General features: G+C 41.6%; 1 protein-coding gene across 1 annotated transcript in view; it reads right to left on the bottom strand.

Moving 5' to 3' along the window:
- The window catches only part of LOC137653194 (uncharacterized), a 41,797-nt gene that overhangs the window by 7,655 nt on the left and 18,818 nt on the right, over positions 1 to 15,324 (bottom strand). Inside the window, exon 2 of the mRNA XM_068386575.1 lies at positions 13,962 to 14,003. The gene's annotated coding sequence lies outside the window, so the exon portion shown is untranslated. The remainder of the gene's footprint in view (positions 1 to 13,961; positions 14,004 to 15,324) is intronic.

Raw genomic sequence — 15,324 nt, 5'->3', positions numbered from 1 at the left:
ATGGGAAGTAACGGAGATAGAAGAGGCGAGACACGCAAGGGAATTGGAACTATTGAATGCTCGTGTAAGGTCGGCAACGCAGGCAAAGATGACACCTGCTATGCACGATCAAGTGTTTGATGTGAACTGTTTCCATCATTTTGAAATAGTCGTATCGATGATGGAATGGCCAGAAGGTAAATGGTCTGTGTTAGTGCAGAGTGTCCTTATTAGGAAAGGATGCATTGCATATCTTTCCTTGTCTCAGGAAAAGAGAAAGGCGTATCAAGAAGTAAAGAGGAACATGCTGCAAGTGTACCAGATGACCGCTGAATATTATAAGAAAAATTTCCGAAGTTTGTGGAAGGACGAGAAAAGGACTTTCCTGGATTACACTCATCAGGCACTATGATGTTTTAAAAGATGGATAGAGGCTGCTAACATGAGAGAGATGGCTGATTTGGAAGAAATAATAGTGCTGAAACAGTATTTACAAGGAATTCCTGAACATATTCGAGCGTACTTGTGAGAGAGAAAGGTGAAGAAACTTCATTAAGCGGGGTCGCTGAGTGAAGATTATAATATTATCAGTTGTGAACCCTCCTAGACTATGAATTTTCAACCATCGGAAGTGTCAAGTATTCGCCAAACCATGGAAACTAGTTCAGTAATAACTATGTGAACAAATTCAATAGTTACAGCGGAAGTACCAATTGTACTGTTCCAAAGCAGAATACGATAGTATCACAGCAACAATCGTCAAATTGTCCTCCTTCAAGTATCGTGAAAGACTGGCAGAAGGTTAATATTGTCTGTTGTAAGTGTAGCAAGAGAGGCCAAAACAGTAAGGAATGTTGGTCGAACCAACAGACGAAGAGACAAACGTGAAAGGACGACAAGGAAAATAAGCCAGCTAACATTTACTCGATGAACAGGACAACCCCAAACAGCGTGGATGCCTTTAAGCCATATATTTATGAAGGTATGTTAACCGCAATAGATATGAGTGAGCAGATCCCGGTCAAGATATTGTGTGACATAGGTTGTAACCATAGTGTAGTGACACAAGGTGTGCACCTATTAGTGGAACAGTCTCTCACAGGAGACTGTAATTTTGAGGGGAATAGGAGGTGAGGAGGTTACCCCTATTGGCCATATGAAACTGTCATGCAAGTTAATGACAAGTCATTTTGATTTTGCGTAAAGGATTTATTGGCTATCAAAGGAGTAGAAGCTCTGCTGAGAAATGAGGTTTGTGGAGTTCTGTTTGTGCCTTCTCCGAATGTAATGGAGAAACCATTGAAGTATAGTCCTACGACTGAACTCGAGAAGGACTACCCGTATTTGTTTCCTAGTTGTGTGATTACTAGGAGCTTGACGAAGAAAGTGGTTGCAGAAGAAGCAAGAGAAACCGAAGGAGTGATGATTTATTTTCAGAAGAGGAGGATTCCCTTGATGGTACGCAAGAGGGGAGTTCCTGAGTAAGCCTGAGAGAAGAAGAGTGACAGACAAATGAACAGGAACACAAGGAAGCAATGGATTTTGAAGAAATGGAAAACTCTGCATTAGAAGTAGGACAAGTGAGTAGGAAAAGGCTGATAGGATTGCAACGGAAGGATGTGACGTTAACAGAGTTATTGTACCTTGTGGTGGATGAGACAGAAGTGGAGCAGTCTCCCACCAGTTATAATCTTATGGATGTGTTGCTCATGAGGAAGCATAGACCCCCGGTATCCATGGGAATGAGGAATGGGGGATATACCGTCAGATATTGATTCCCGCACCGTTAAGAAGACAGGTGATCGCCGTAGTGCACATACAGGACACATGGGAATAAGGAAGACGACAGAAAAGATTATGAAACACTTTTCTAGCCGGGCATGCATAAGGACATAAGCCAGATTTACAGTGCATGTCACGTTTGTCAGATGGCTGGAAAGCCCAACGAGTACCTCAAGAAAGCACCCTTACACCCGATGGAATTACGAGGCAAACCTTTCAACATAGGACCGATTAAAATGTTGGCAGAAAAGGGGAAAGATCGAGAGGAAATGGATGGAGGATATATAAATTTGAGGAAAAGAACCGGCGAGATAAGGAAATTTTCCATAGAAGAGCATGAAAATGAGCACAGGAAAAACGAAGAAAAGGTTTGGTATGAAAATGGCGAACAAACAGTTTGCGGTAGGATAACAGATGTTGGCTTACTCACTGATAAGGAGATTCCCTCTTGGCAACGAGATCCAAGAATCATTCCGGAGTTTGGAAAGGAGCAGTGACCAGACCTACGTTATTGAAATACCAGGAAAAATGAAAAGTCAAAGGAAGGCCATATTAACTTCGAAACAGGATTTCAAAAAGAAACTCCTTACCCAAGGGGAAGCATTGGACAATGGGATTGGAGCTTTCTTATTATAAGAAGACAAGGAAGGAATTCTCCACCATGTTTGTTTTATATCTTCGAACCTGAAGAAGCAACAATGAGCCTACTCGACAGTTGAAAAGGAACTGTTAGCGCTAATCACATTGATAAGGAAGGGTGAAATTTATGTAAATCGACCACAGAATGAAGAAATTGAAGTTTACTCGGATCACAATCCTTTAACTTTTATTAAGATGAAGAATAATAATCAAAGGGTGATTATATCAATGTAAAGCATATAGCAGGTAAGGATAACGTGGTTGCAGTTTATTTATCTCAGGCTGAATCGGTGGATTCAGGCCCAGAATAAATAATCTTTTTGGGTGGGACTATCTTACAAGGCTGGTCTAGTATAGAGTAAATATTTTATTCATGTATTTTATTTGCATATTTAAGAGATGTATACCCAGCTCGTAAGGGGAGTTCCTCTATTGTAGGTTTAAGTAATTTTATGTAAATTACATAAGACTTTCGTCATTTATTTAATTGTATTTTTCATCAAAGTCAGTATATGTAGATTTACATTATTTTTAAGATTTAATTTTTTTATTTCACATATTTTGTCACGAAGTCTTATATAACATTGTCTAGGTATGCTGTAAGAACCATAAGAGGTATGAACACGAGGGCTTATGTAATTTTATATTTCCAGGTGGTCAGAATGTGCATGAAAATTCTCGAAATAGATTTACTCTTTATTTTAATGTTTCGAGGACTAGGTGGGCGGAGTTAGTTGAGAGAGAGTTGCCTCACCATGTACGTTGGAATTCATCTGCTACTTGATTAGTTGGCAACTTTTTTGTTGTAAACACTGTCCCCCAAGCTTCCAGACACTTGACCTAGAAGGATCTAGAATAATTAACTCAATATATATGCATCCCTAGGAATGCATAAGCAGCAAAAGATATCCAGCCTGTCCCTTGGAAAGAGTCAAGTTCGCCCTCTCTCCTCAAGGGGGTCAAGTGTGTGCCCTCTCAAACAAGATTAACAATTTCTATTCAACATATATTATGTATAGTGTGTCCAGACGCTAATGAAACCTTGAATGTTATTTCAAGTGTATGCTGTTAATGTAAGTATTTATTTGATATAAATTTCTGTAACTGGCCCTGTGAGATTTAGTCTAAACAGCGAAGTGTATTTATTTTGGCTTAACTGTTCAGTTACCTCGTGTAATCCAAAACACATAAGAGTATCAATTACATTTATGCAAATTCCATTTAGTGTTTAATCCTTAGAGTGCTAAAGTGTTAAAGATTTCCATTAATTATCAAAATTAAATAGTTTTATAAAATAATTTCCAATTAATCAAGTGATTGTATAATTTCTTTTCAAAGAATATCTCTTTTTTCATAGTCTAAAGTTTGTTCAGATTTAATATTTTGAGTAATTTAATTTTGGTGGTAACTCTTTTTGCATTATTGTTGTAACCTTTTATAGAATATATTTATATTTGTAAACAGTGTATTTTTTCGATCACCAATATTTCGTAATAGTGCTTGCTCGTAATCCCTGACTAAGAATCAAAGTAAAGGATTAGTTTTTGAATAGTTCTTATAAAATAATCCCCTAGTCTTGTTTTGAGTTTACGTAAGAGACCTTTGGATATTCAGCGTTCATATGTATTGCCGTCTGGGAGTTGCATAATTTTCTCAGCGCTTGGGTATTAATTTTCAAGTATAAAAGATTTATGTAAAAATAAACAAGTGAGTTTGGAGCTCGGGATTTTATGTAATTCACCAGCTGTAATAATATGTATATATATATATATATATATATATATATATATATATATATATATATATATATATATATATATATATATATATATATATACATATATATATATATATATATATATATATATATATATATATATATATATATATATATATATATATATATATATATATACATAAACATACATAAAAATTTAGTGCACTTCTAGTTGTTTATAAATACGATTGATAGTAACTTTTAAATTATTTTAACTACTCATTGCCCAAAGGTTCTAACTTACGGGTTTAACATTCCCATTATCACTGCAGTACAATATATAATCATAAAAATATAGTGAAGAAAAAAAGAAAAATATCTGAAGCCTGTTCCATTGTTCACTATTTCAAAAATGCTTAAAAGAAATTACCTTATAAGGATATAGATATGCATATATCAACAGTGAATCTGCTTAAGTACATCTGTATATAATTTTCTGCTAAAATCTCATATTTTCGTGTTATTCTTCCCACACACACATACACACACCCACACACACACGCGCGCGCACACACACACACACACACACACACACACACACATATATATATATATATATATATATATATATATATATATATATATATATATATATATATACATATATATATATATACATATATATATATATATATATATATATATATATATATATATATATATATATACGGATTTTGAGCGTAGCGAAAAATCTATTTTTGGGTGAGGTAGCCATGTCGTCCTGATGGAAGTTCCTTCATAGGTAGCTTCCTAGGTATATTTGACTACAGTGATATATCCCAGAGAATTTACCAAAGGTATCCAGAATTCTAACTCCTGGAGCGAATACCCCTTAAAATTTTACGAAGGGATATCGCGTAATATCAGAGGACGTATTCTTGACACGTCTCATGGCTATATACACTCCCAATAGACCTTTCACTACGAGGGGAAAGAGAGGCAAGAATAAGGTGAGTCGTTCCAGAGACATCGCTCTCGACGAGTCACTACTGCTCTGCAAATAGTGCGCCTGTCCGCCACCGCAAGGTGCCACCGTCATTCTTTGTAGCTTTGTAGGTGTTGCAGATACAGTACTATAGGGAGAGATTCATTATCCTTTTGTCCCAAAAGAGGGTGGGTCCATCAGGACGACATGGCTACCTCACCCAGAAATAGATTTTTCGCTACGCTCAAAATCTGTTTTTTGGGCTCGGGCCATGTCGTCGTGATGGAAGTGTACCAGAGCATTAATGTATCTGTGGATTTCCTATAGTGCCGTTCATCTCGAGCTAAATCTTTCCTCTTCGGTCTTTAGACCTAGAGACACTTGATGTTACCGTTATACATCGATCAGCTGATTATAAAATATGTCAGTGCTTCCTGCCCCCACAGGGAAGAGTCTGGGTAGACTCTAGGAAAAAACCCAAGGATTGTGAGTTCAGGGAACAATCTAGCAAACAGTTTGTATATTAGTGTCAACATATACGTAAAGCATAGTCTGTACTAGGATGGGATTGGTTTGGGCAGATTACTGTAGCTCCCGGGTCTGTCATGAAGAGATGGACAGGTTTATATATGTGTAGGAACACCTTAAGCAGTAAAATGAACAGTCTAGTACAACAAGATCTTACCTGTTTGCCTGGAACACCATGAATCTTAGTTCTGGTATTGACTTAAATATCAAAAGAGTCAAGAATGCTCTGACTTATACATTTGAATAAATATTTGGGGCGAAAGAGACGCAAATATTCGTTCTATTGTTTATTACAAAATAGAAATCATGGTTGTAAACAATTACAATGTATGTTGAATAATTCTGCATACAAGCATAAACAGTAATAACAGGATAAAAAAGGGTTTGCCTGAAAAGGAAAACATTAGCCACTCAAGGGAAATATGCAGTTTCGCTATACAATCTGTTGTTACTCAAAACACTGTGCATATAAGAATGCCTGGCACTTGTGTCAGTTTATTATGCTTAATGTCACCTCTGTAGGGAGAACAGTCTATAGTGTTATCACTTAAACACAAAACTCAACACGATATGTCTTACGAGTCTATCGTATACACCCTTCACTATAAGTCCCTAATAGTGCACTGTTCTTCGCAGTAATCAAGCAGCGGGTTTTATCACACCGCCCGCCGCCACCACATGAAACTTAATTTCTTGTAATTGCTTCGCGTAGTGCTTGAAGAAGACCCTCGAGGACTTCCATCCAGTATAAGCACGAAGACTTTCAAACAACATCGTTTGAAAGAAATTCAGAGACAAGGCAACCTTCCTCGGATCATGACCTGCGGGTGTACTGTCTGGATCCGCTCTGCGAATGAAGTAGGTGATTTTCGCCCTAATCTTTTTCAAGGATAACGTTGAACCGGAAGTCTCTCCCCTGAAAAGCTGACCTCCCTTAAAGTCTGAAGTTCTACGAAGATAGACCTTTAGGCATTCCACTGGGCAGAAGGATGCTTCTTCCTTCAGAGGGCAGATTCTCCAGGGACCACACCTCTTAGTGGGCAGCTCGTTCTTGGCGAGAAACGTCGGGTCCGGAAAGAGGTTCAGATCTCCATTGTCTGTGAACTGAATGTGGCCATCATCCCTCGAGAGGGCCACTATTTCGCTAACTCTGGCTCCCGAGGCTAGTACAAATAAGAATATCACCTGAGTCGTCTTTCAGCGAGCAATCCTCATTATTCAGGGTTGATGCTAAATGAAGAACTTTGTCCAAAGACCATGAAATGGGCTTAGGAGGAGCTGCGGGCCGAAGTTTTGCACAGGCTTTAGGGATCTTGTTGAAGACTTTGTTGGAAAAGTCTACCTGGAAGGCATAAAGTATTGGTCTGGCCAGGGCGGATTTACATGTAGTAATCGTATTGGCTGCTAAACCTTGTTCATGAAGATGGATGAAGAAGGACAAACAGAAGTCCGTAGAAATCTCCTTAGGTTTCTTCGCCTTGACAAAAGCCACCCATTTCTTCCAGGAAGACTCATATTGTCTTCTTGTTGACTTTGACTTGTATTCTTCTAGGAAGTTGATACTGTCCCTAGAAATCCCAAACCATTCCTTGACTGCTAAGGCGAGAAAATCATGAGATGAAGGTTCTGGGTTTTCACTGATGAAGCTGAGACAGTCAATTTCTGCCCTTGCTGAGTCAGAACTGGGTCCGGCAACGGGATCAGTTTCAGGCGTAGTTCCGTTACCAGGGGGAACCAAACGCTGTTGGGCCACTTGTGGGCCACTATTGCTGCCGTCCCCCGAAAGGATCTCAGTTTGTCGAGGACTTTCAGCAGAAGGTTGGTTGGAGGGAATAGGTAGATCTTGGACCATCTGTTCCAATCTATCGACATTGCATCCATTGCTTCCGCTAGAGGATCGTCGTACGGGGCTACATACCGGGGTAGCTTCTCGTTGTCGCTCGTTGCGAAGAGGTCTATCTGCAGTCCTGGGACTTTGCGTAAGATGAAGGAGAATGATCTTGCGTCTAGGGACCATTCTGACTCTATCGGTTTGGTTCTGGATAGAGCGTCCGCTGTCACATTGCGGAACCCTTGAAGGTGGACTGCTGACAAGTGCCATCTCTTCTTCTCCGCTAAGCGGAGGATGGCTAGTATCACTTGATTTATGTGAGGCGATCTCGAGCCCTGTCGATTTAGGCATCTCATTATGACTTCGCTGTCTAGAACCAGACGGATGTGGATTGAGCAGCGGAGTTTCAGTTTCTTTAGGGAAAGAAAAACTGCCATGGCTTCCAGGAAGTTTATGTGGAAGGTTTTGAAGAGGGGAGACCAGGTTCCTTGGACTTTCCGATGGTGAGAGTGACCTCCCCACACGTCTTTCGAGGTATCCATGTGAACGGTGACTGAGGGTGGAGGTGGTTGTAAAGGAACCTTGTTCTTTAGGTTCTTGGCCTCCGACCATGGCTTGAGTAGGGATCGCAGATGATTTGGTATCGGTCTTTTTAGATCTCTTCGAGCGTTTGATGCGTATTTTCTCCAGACTCCTGATGCATCTTTTAATTGTGCTCTCAATACTGTATCTGTCACTGAGGCGAACTGGAGACCCCACACTCTCTCCTGTTGCCTTCTTGATATTCTTGCGGATCGAAGAAGGCTTCTGACAGATCCCGCTATCTCTTTCCGTTTCTTTGATGGAATGGAAAGGCAGTGCGACTGCAAGTTCCAGTGGATGCCCAGCCACTGAAACTTCTAAGCTGGAGACAGTCGGGATTTTTCCCGATTGATCTTGAATCCCAAGTGTTCCAGGAACTAGATCACTTCCATGGAGGCTTGCTTGCATTCTTCTTCGGATGCTGCCCACACCAGCCAGTCGTCCAGGTAGGCTACCACCTGGATTCCTTTTAGGTGTAGTTGATGAATGACTGCATTCGCAAGCTTGGTGAATACCCTTGGAGCTATGTTTAGTCCGAAGGGCATGGCTCTGAAGATATACTGTCTTCTTTGTAGTTTGAATCCCAGGTAGGGGGAAACTTGACGGCTGATCAGAACGTGCCAGTATGCATCCGTCATCTCTATGGAGACTGTGTATGCCCGTTTGGGCAACAGGGTCCTGATGTGTTGAAGCGTCAGCATTTTGAACTTGTAGTTCACTATGAACTTGTTGAGTGGTGACAAGTCCAGAATTACTCTGAGCTTTTCCAAGTCCTTCTTCGGAACACAAAATAGCCTTCCTTGGAATCTGACGGACTTTGTCTTCCATATAACTCTTTTGTTCAAGAGTTCCTGAACATATTCTTCCAATATGGGGGTTGAGTGTTGGAAGAATTGAGGGAAGGTTGGTAGAGTTGAGCTCCAACTCCACCCTAGTCCGTTCTTGATTAGGCTGTGGGCCCAGGAATCGAAGGTCCAACGATCCCGGAAGTAGAAGAGTCTCCCTTCTACCGGTAGCATCTCACTTTGAGTGCTGGGAGGAGGATTTACCTACTTGGCCACGTCCACCCCTGTTGCCCCTACCTCTGGAGGGGCTTCTGGAGGAGCCTCGAAAGGATCCTCGAGACTTCGGCCGAAAGGTTGTAGACTGCCTTTCAAACACTGGGGTGAACACTGATGACTGAGTCGCCAGTGTTTGGGGCACCAGTTGAAAGGTGGTGGGTGGTTGTGCCACTGTCTGGGGCACCGTGGCCACGGGAAGCTGCTGTTGTTGCTTAGGCCGAGAGGGCAATTTAGGTCGTTTTGATCTATTCTTTGGCTGGGGACCCTCATCAGCTGAAGATTTCCTTTTGGCGGACAAGCCCCACTTGGAAAGGAGGTTCCTGTTTTCAGTGGCGGCTTTGTCCATGACCTCTTTGACCACTTCACTTGGGAAGATGTCTTTTCCCCAGATGTTGGAAGCTATCAGCTTCCTGGGTTCGTGCCTCACCGCAGCCGAGGCGAACACGAACTCTCTGTAAGCCCTTCTGGCTTTAATAAAGTTGTACAGGTCTTTAGTCACTGTCGCCAGATGGGCTTTGGCGAAGACCATGTACATGTCTGGTTTATCTGGGATGCTTGACATTGTCTCCAGGCCAGTCTGCAGAGACAAGGAAGTGGCTAAGCGTTCTTTTGTCTCCTGTTTTCTACGCAGGAGAAAGTCCGACAGCTTGGGGAGGTCTTCGCTAAACTGTCGTCCGGCAATATCTGCCTCCAGCTTCCCGACTGTGAAGGTGTTGTGGACATCCTTCCAGTCAGCATCGTCTGATGGGAAGGCAAGGGAGAAGGGTCTACACTCTTCCAGTGTAGGGCACGGTTTCCCTGCCTCGACTGCCTTTAAGGCTGCCTTGAGCCCTTTGTCCATAAAGGGAAAGGCACGTTGAGGATCAGCAATGAAGGACGGGTGCTTCTTGCTGAGAGCCGGCACCTTAGAGCTAGTAAAGGCCCTCTCTTTTAAGGTGGTGGTATATAAGGCCTGAGCCAAAGAGAGTTCAAGGACAATCGTTTCCTTGGGCTCTGTCTCCTCTTTGGATGCGGTTCCGTCCTGAGACGGACGTAGCAATCCGGGTAAGCCCCTTTGCTGGCCCAGAACTCAATTTCCTCTACTGGGACAGTACCCAGTTTATCCGAGAGGAAAATCTTCCCGCCCGACATGGGCATGTGCTCTGCGTACCTCCGAGGGTTAACGTCAGAGAAGGCAGGGAGATCCTTAACGTTTAGCTTCTTCGGAGCCAAACGTGCCGCAACCAGTTGATGTATTTCGGTCCGAAAAGAGGCCTTCTTCTCGGTCGATTTCTGTTGCATATCTTACACCATGGACAGCAACGAGTGCAAAGTACTCGTAATCGAATCCAGTTGGGGTGCAGCGGAGGAAGTAGAAGGCACAGGCTCATTCCCTGTGGCCGATGACACCGAAATCGTATCGGCTTTCTCAGTTTGCGCTTCAGGTGGGACTTCATCCGCCTGATCCAACTCCTCCACTAGGAGATTGTTCTCAGTCTCCTCTGAGACAACTGACATGTTGTCTTCTAGTTGGATGTTCTCTAAGGCATCCGAGACGTCAGATTCTACCGGAATCTGCAATAGGGGAATCTCAGGTTGAGCCTGGGGAATAACTGCATCCGAAGATGCCCTAGGGAAAAGACAAGCCCTCATCCTTTCGTTAGGAAGGTATGGGCCAGAAGTATTCTTCTGGAAACCCCTGACCCATTTACGCAGCTTCTTCCTTGCTGCGTCACTTGACTCAGTGGACTTTTGGTCATCAAAAGCCTCTTTTACTAGGTTGTCACAAACGGTACATACCTGCGGGTCCCAATACTTGAGAGCCCCCTTGGTGACTGCGCAGCGAGCATGGGCCCTGCACATGTCGTGGCCGCAGAAGTTCTTACTGCGGACCCTGCAAAAACTATTCCCGCACTCGGGATGCTCCTCCTGTAAAGAAAGGAAAAGTCTATTAGTATTCAGTGAAATTCTTAAATTTCAACATACATAATATGTTATATTAGCTTGGATAGGGTAAGCAATAAGTAGGAAAGACACCTACAAATGTTTCCTGTCCAGCCAATTGCTATAACCTCCTCCAATATTGAAAGCAGAATTCTTAAGAATCTTCAGGGGAAGATGATATCCTATGATATGAGTGTATCTTAACACAATCTTCCAGTTTCAATAATGGGGATTAAGGACAATAATGGATCATAACCATTAAAGGAAGAGAGAATCGCTCTCTTATATGTGATGGTCTCACAATAGGCTGCCCATGAAGCACCTTGTAGGTTGGAAAAACTTTGGGCTACAGCACTGACTGTTTGGCAACAAGTTGCCAGACTTGTCAGGCCTGCGGCACCTGCCGGGCAGGCCGCCACATGCCGGCCTATTGAAGGCAAGTATTGTCTTCATAACATTGAGTGATAGGCCGCCTGCAACGGCTCTGCCGGCCGGCAACGGCTCTGCCGGCCGGCAACGGCCCTGCCGGCTGCCGGCGGTGGCGGCACTGCCGGCCGGCAGCAGTGTCTGCCAGTGGCGGTGGCTCTGCCGGCGGTGGCTCTGCCGGCGGTGGCTCTGCCGGCGGCGGCGGATCTGCCGGCCGGCAGTGGTACTGCCGGCCGACGGTGGCTCTGCCGGCCGGCAGCCAAGGATCCTTCCATCAAGGGGACCCAAGGCAGTCGGCGGCAGAGGACCAGGAATGGGTGGCCGGCTGCCGGCCGGCAACTCAGCGGCCGGCAGTCGGTACCCAAATGTCCAATGTCTTTGGCCCAGTATGAAAGTACGAGAGAAATAAAGGATGGAGGAAGGCAAGGGCTCAGTCTTGCCGACCTGTATCCAGAATGAGGGTTCAAGTGGAAGGGGGAATTAAATTCGGGCTTCCACCCAACCATATCCCAGTCATGAGGGCTATGGAAGGCAGTCCAAGGGAGGACCGATGAACACTCTAAAGAATATGAGGATACCCGCCGGCAGCCGGCCTAGCAGGAGGCAGACGGGGAACCTCAGGCCAGTCCTAAAAGAACCCTAGGGTCAATGTAGAACGACGGCCGGGAGGGTGTTGGATCATTCAACACGAAAGGGATAGCGGGGAGGGGGTAGGTGTCCTATAGGGAAGGTAATGTCCGAAGGCACTACCTAACCTAAAGGATTCTGGTCTCGTGAAGTAACCTCAGGTAGGGGAAGTCATTTCCCCAGGTTGGGTTAGTCAAGGGAGAAGGTGTCCGTAGGACACCAACTCACAGGAGAGCAGAATCTCGTACCAGAGACCATAGGCAATGAAGAAAACCTTTCTTCGGTCTAGGGTCTACCAGCACAGGACTGTCTGCTAGACCAGGGAAGGGGGAATTGTCGTACAAAACTCCCAAGTATGGCCTAGGGAGGTCTAGCCTCCTGAAAGAGCAGCTTAACCTGACCTGGGAAATCATTTCACCAAGACAGGGAGATGCCTAACACAGACTGATACTTTGATGACCCGTCCTAAACTCAAAACCGACTCAGTGGTTAGGAGAAAGAAAACGGAACGTCTCAGTAAAACTTTGCCAGAACTCGGTTCACAGCAAAGAAAACTGAGAATAGCCTAAGCTAATCAGAGGGAAGGGGATTGCTCTTAAATCTCCTAGGAGATTGGTATCGACTTAAAAGGTATAGGAGGGGTCAGTCTCCCCTTAAAAGGCAATACAAGAGCAATGGGGACATGTATGAAAGTATACTAAAGTCACTAGGCTAGTGGCCTAGGAGCATTGAGAATCGATCACCGAAACTCTCTGTATACTATCTTGGAAGAGGAAAGCATAATTAAGTAATATCATAAAAGTGTAAAATATTGCCTGTGCTTCAATAAAACTTTACCAGGAAGGTTATATCATGCATGAAGTGTGAGGGTGCCTAGGCTAGGAAGCGTAGCACTCCTGAGGCTCGTTCATAATAGCCAAATTCACGACAACAAAGACATAATATAAGAATCCCTAGCTAAAAATCTAAATAGCTAAAGTTATTAAAGCGTATAAATGCCAGGAAGGGGTCGATCTGGCTAACTAAATGAACAGAAGAACGATCGCGTCACTGAAGCCATCCGGCTGGCAACAGATCTTGTTACGTTAATTACAATCTCAATCGAAAAGCAAAACTGGCAAGAGCTTACATTTATACAAGATAAAGATATTACTTAATTTTCCAGAAGCTGATGAGGCTGGGGAAGACATCATAGCGTCCAAAAAACTCCAAAATAGCACGAGAGAACTGGGAAAAACACCGGTCTAGCGAAGCTACAAGCGAAAGAATGACGGTGGCGCCTCGCGGTGGCGGACAGGCGCACTATTTGCAGAGCAGTAGTGACTCGTCGAGAGCGATGTCTCTGGAACGACTCACCTTATTCTTGCCTCCCTTTCCCCTCATAGTGAAAGCTCTATTGGGGGTGTAGATAGCCATGAGACGTGTCAAGAATACGTCCTCTGATATTACGCGATATCCCTTCGTAAAATTTTAGGGGATATTTGCTCCAGGAGTTAGAATTCTGGATACCTTTGGTAAATTCTCTGGGATATAACACTGTAGTCAAATATACCTAGGAAGCTACCTATGAAGGAACTTCCATCACGACGACATGGCCTGAGCCCATATATATATATATATATATATGCAGTACAAATATTTTGATAGATATAAGTATATATACATATATATGTGTATGTACTGTATATATTTATATATACATATATATATGAATTGTTTATATGTACACACACACACACGTATATATATATATATATATATATGTATATATATATATATATATATATAATATTCCTATATATATGCTACATATATATATATATATATATATATTAGAGAGTGTAAAAAACAACCGTAGCGATATATAAAATTGATACTCACTTGAATTGTAATCTTCTGTCAGTCCACACAAACCATCAGCATCTGGAAGGAAATGATATGATCATAATAACTTTGTATAAAAGAAGACCATATTACCATTTGCAATGTCAGTACTTTATAGATAATATGATCAGAGTCCCGCTTGTAGCCGGGACAGTCCCATATTTTTAAAGTCTATCCCGCTTTTTTTAAAGTTTGCAAAATGTCCCGATTTTTATTTTCTATTTATGTGTTTTTTCCGGCTTTGTTCACGTCTGTTCCAATTTTCTGTGCTATAAAATCAAAAACGTCCCCATTAATTGAATAGTACTGATATTTTGCTCAATTTTTCTATTCAAATGAATAGTTTGAATATACAAGGTAAGTATAAAAATATTTTGGAATTGATTCTTGGATTCTCTCATATACTTTATATATATATATATAATATTATATATATATATATATATGAATATATATATTATATATAATATACATATATTCATATATATATATATATATACACACATATATATATATATATACATATATATATATATATATATACAGTATATATATATATATATATATAAGTATATATATATATATATATGTATATATATATACGTATATGTATATATATATATATATATATCCGAATTTCCTTGTAAGCTCTCTGATAGATTCCGAAATACAGCCTTTATCTATACATCTTCATTTTCGTACCTTCAAACTTTATTCATTTTTTAAGTATTTTTTTCATACAATAATATTAAGATACAAAAGTTACTGCCTTGTATCAAATGAAGTTCTTTGAAGTTTAGACTTATTTAACAGAACTCTTTAATATTGAAATGCTTAAATACACACACGCACACATGTATATGTATGTATATATATATATATATATATATATTATACATATAAATATATATATATATATGTGTGTGTGTGTGTGTGTGTTTGTGTGTGTGTGTGTATGAGTCGGTTGATTTAAAATAAAGATAAGATCCTTAAACAAATTCATTTGATAGTTTTCTCTTCATAAAGGAAGAATAGTTCACGAGGTAGACGTAATTGGCACAGAAGAATGGGAAGGTCGTCACAGACGACATGACATTCATGATCTGCACCTTTACTGTTCATCGCAATTATAAACTCTTCATACTTCATTCGTACTATATTAGTTTTATCCTATTGTTTTCAGTGTTATATTTGGAAAGACTTGGTGAGTAATTTTACTAAAATTGAGCTCTGTCTGTTGCACCATGATATCTATGACGCTTTCTTCCACACAAAGGACATTCAGTCACCTTGTGTGAGTGTGTGTTTGGAACCATTGCAACCAATGACCGGTTTAGATGTCATTCATGAACAGCTGAAG

This window comes from Palaemon carinicauda, chromosome 14 (assembly GCF_036898095.1).
Source record: "Palaemon carinicauda isolate YSFRI2023 chromosome 14, ASM3689809v2, whole genome shotgun sequence".
Classification (NCBI taxonomy): Eukaryota; Metazoa; Arthropoda; class Malacostraca; order Decapoda; family Palaemonidae; genus Palaemon; species Palaemon carinicauda.
The sequence above is the reverse complement of the archived record's forward strand: the minus strand, read 5'-3'. Positions and strand labels throughout refer to the sequence as shown.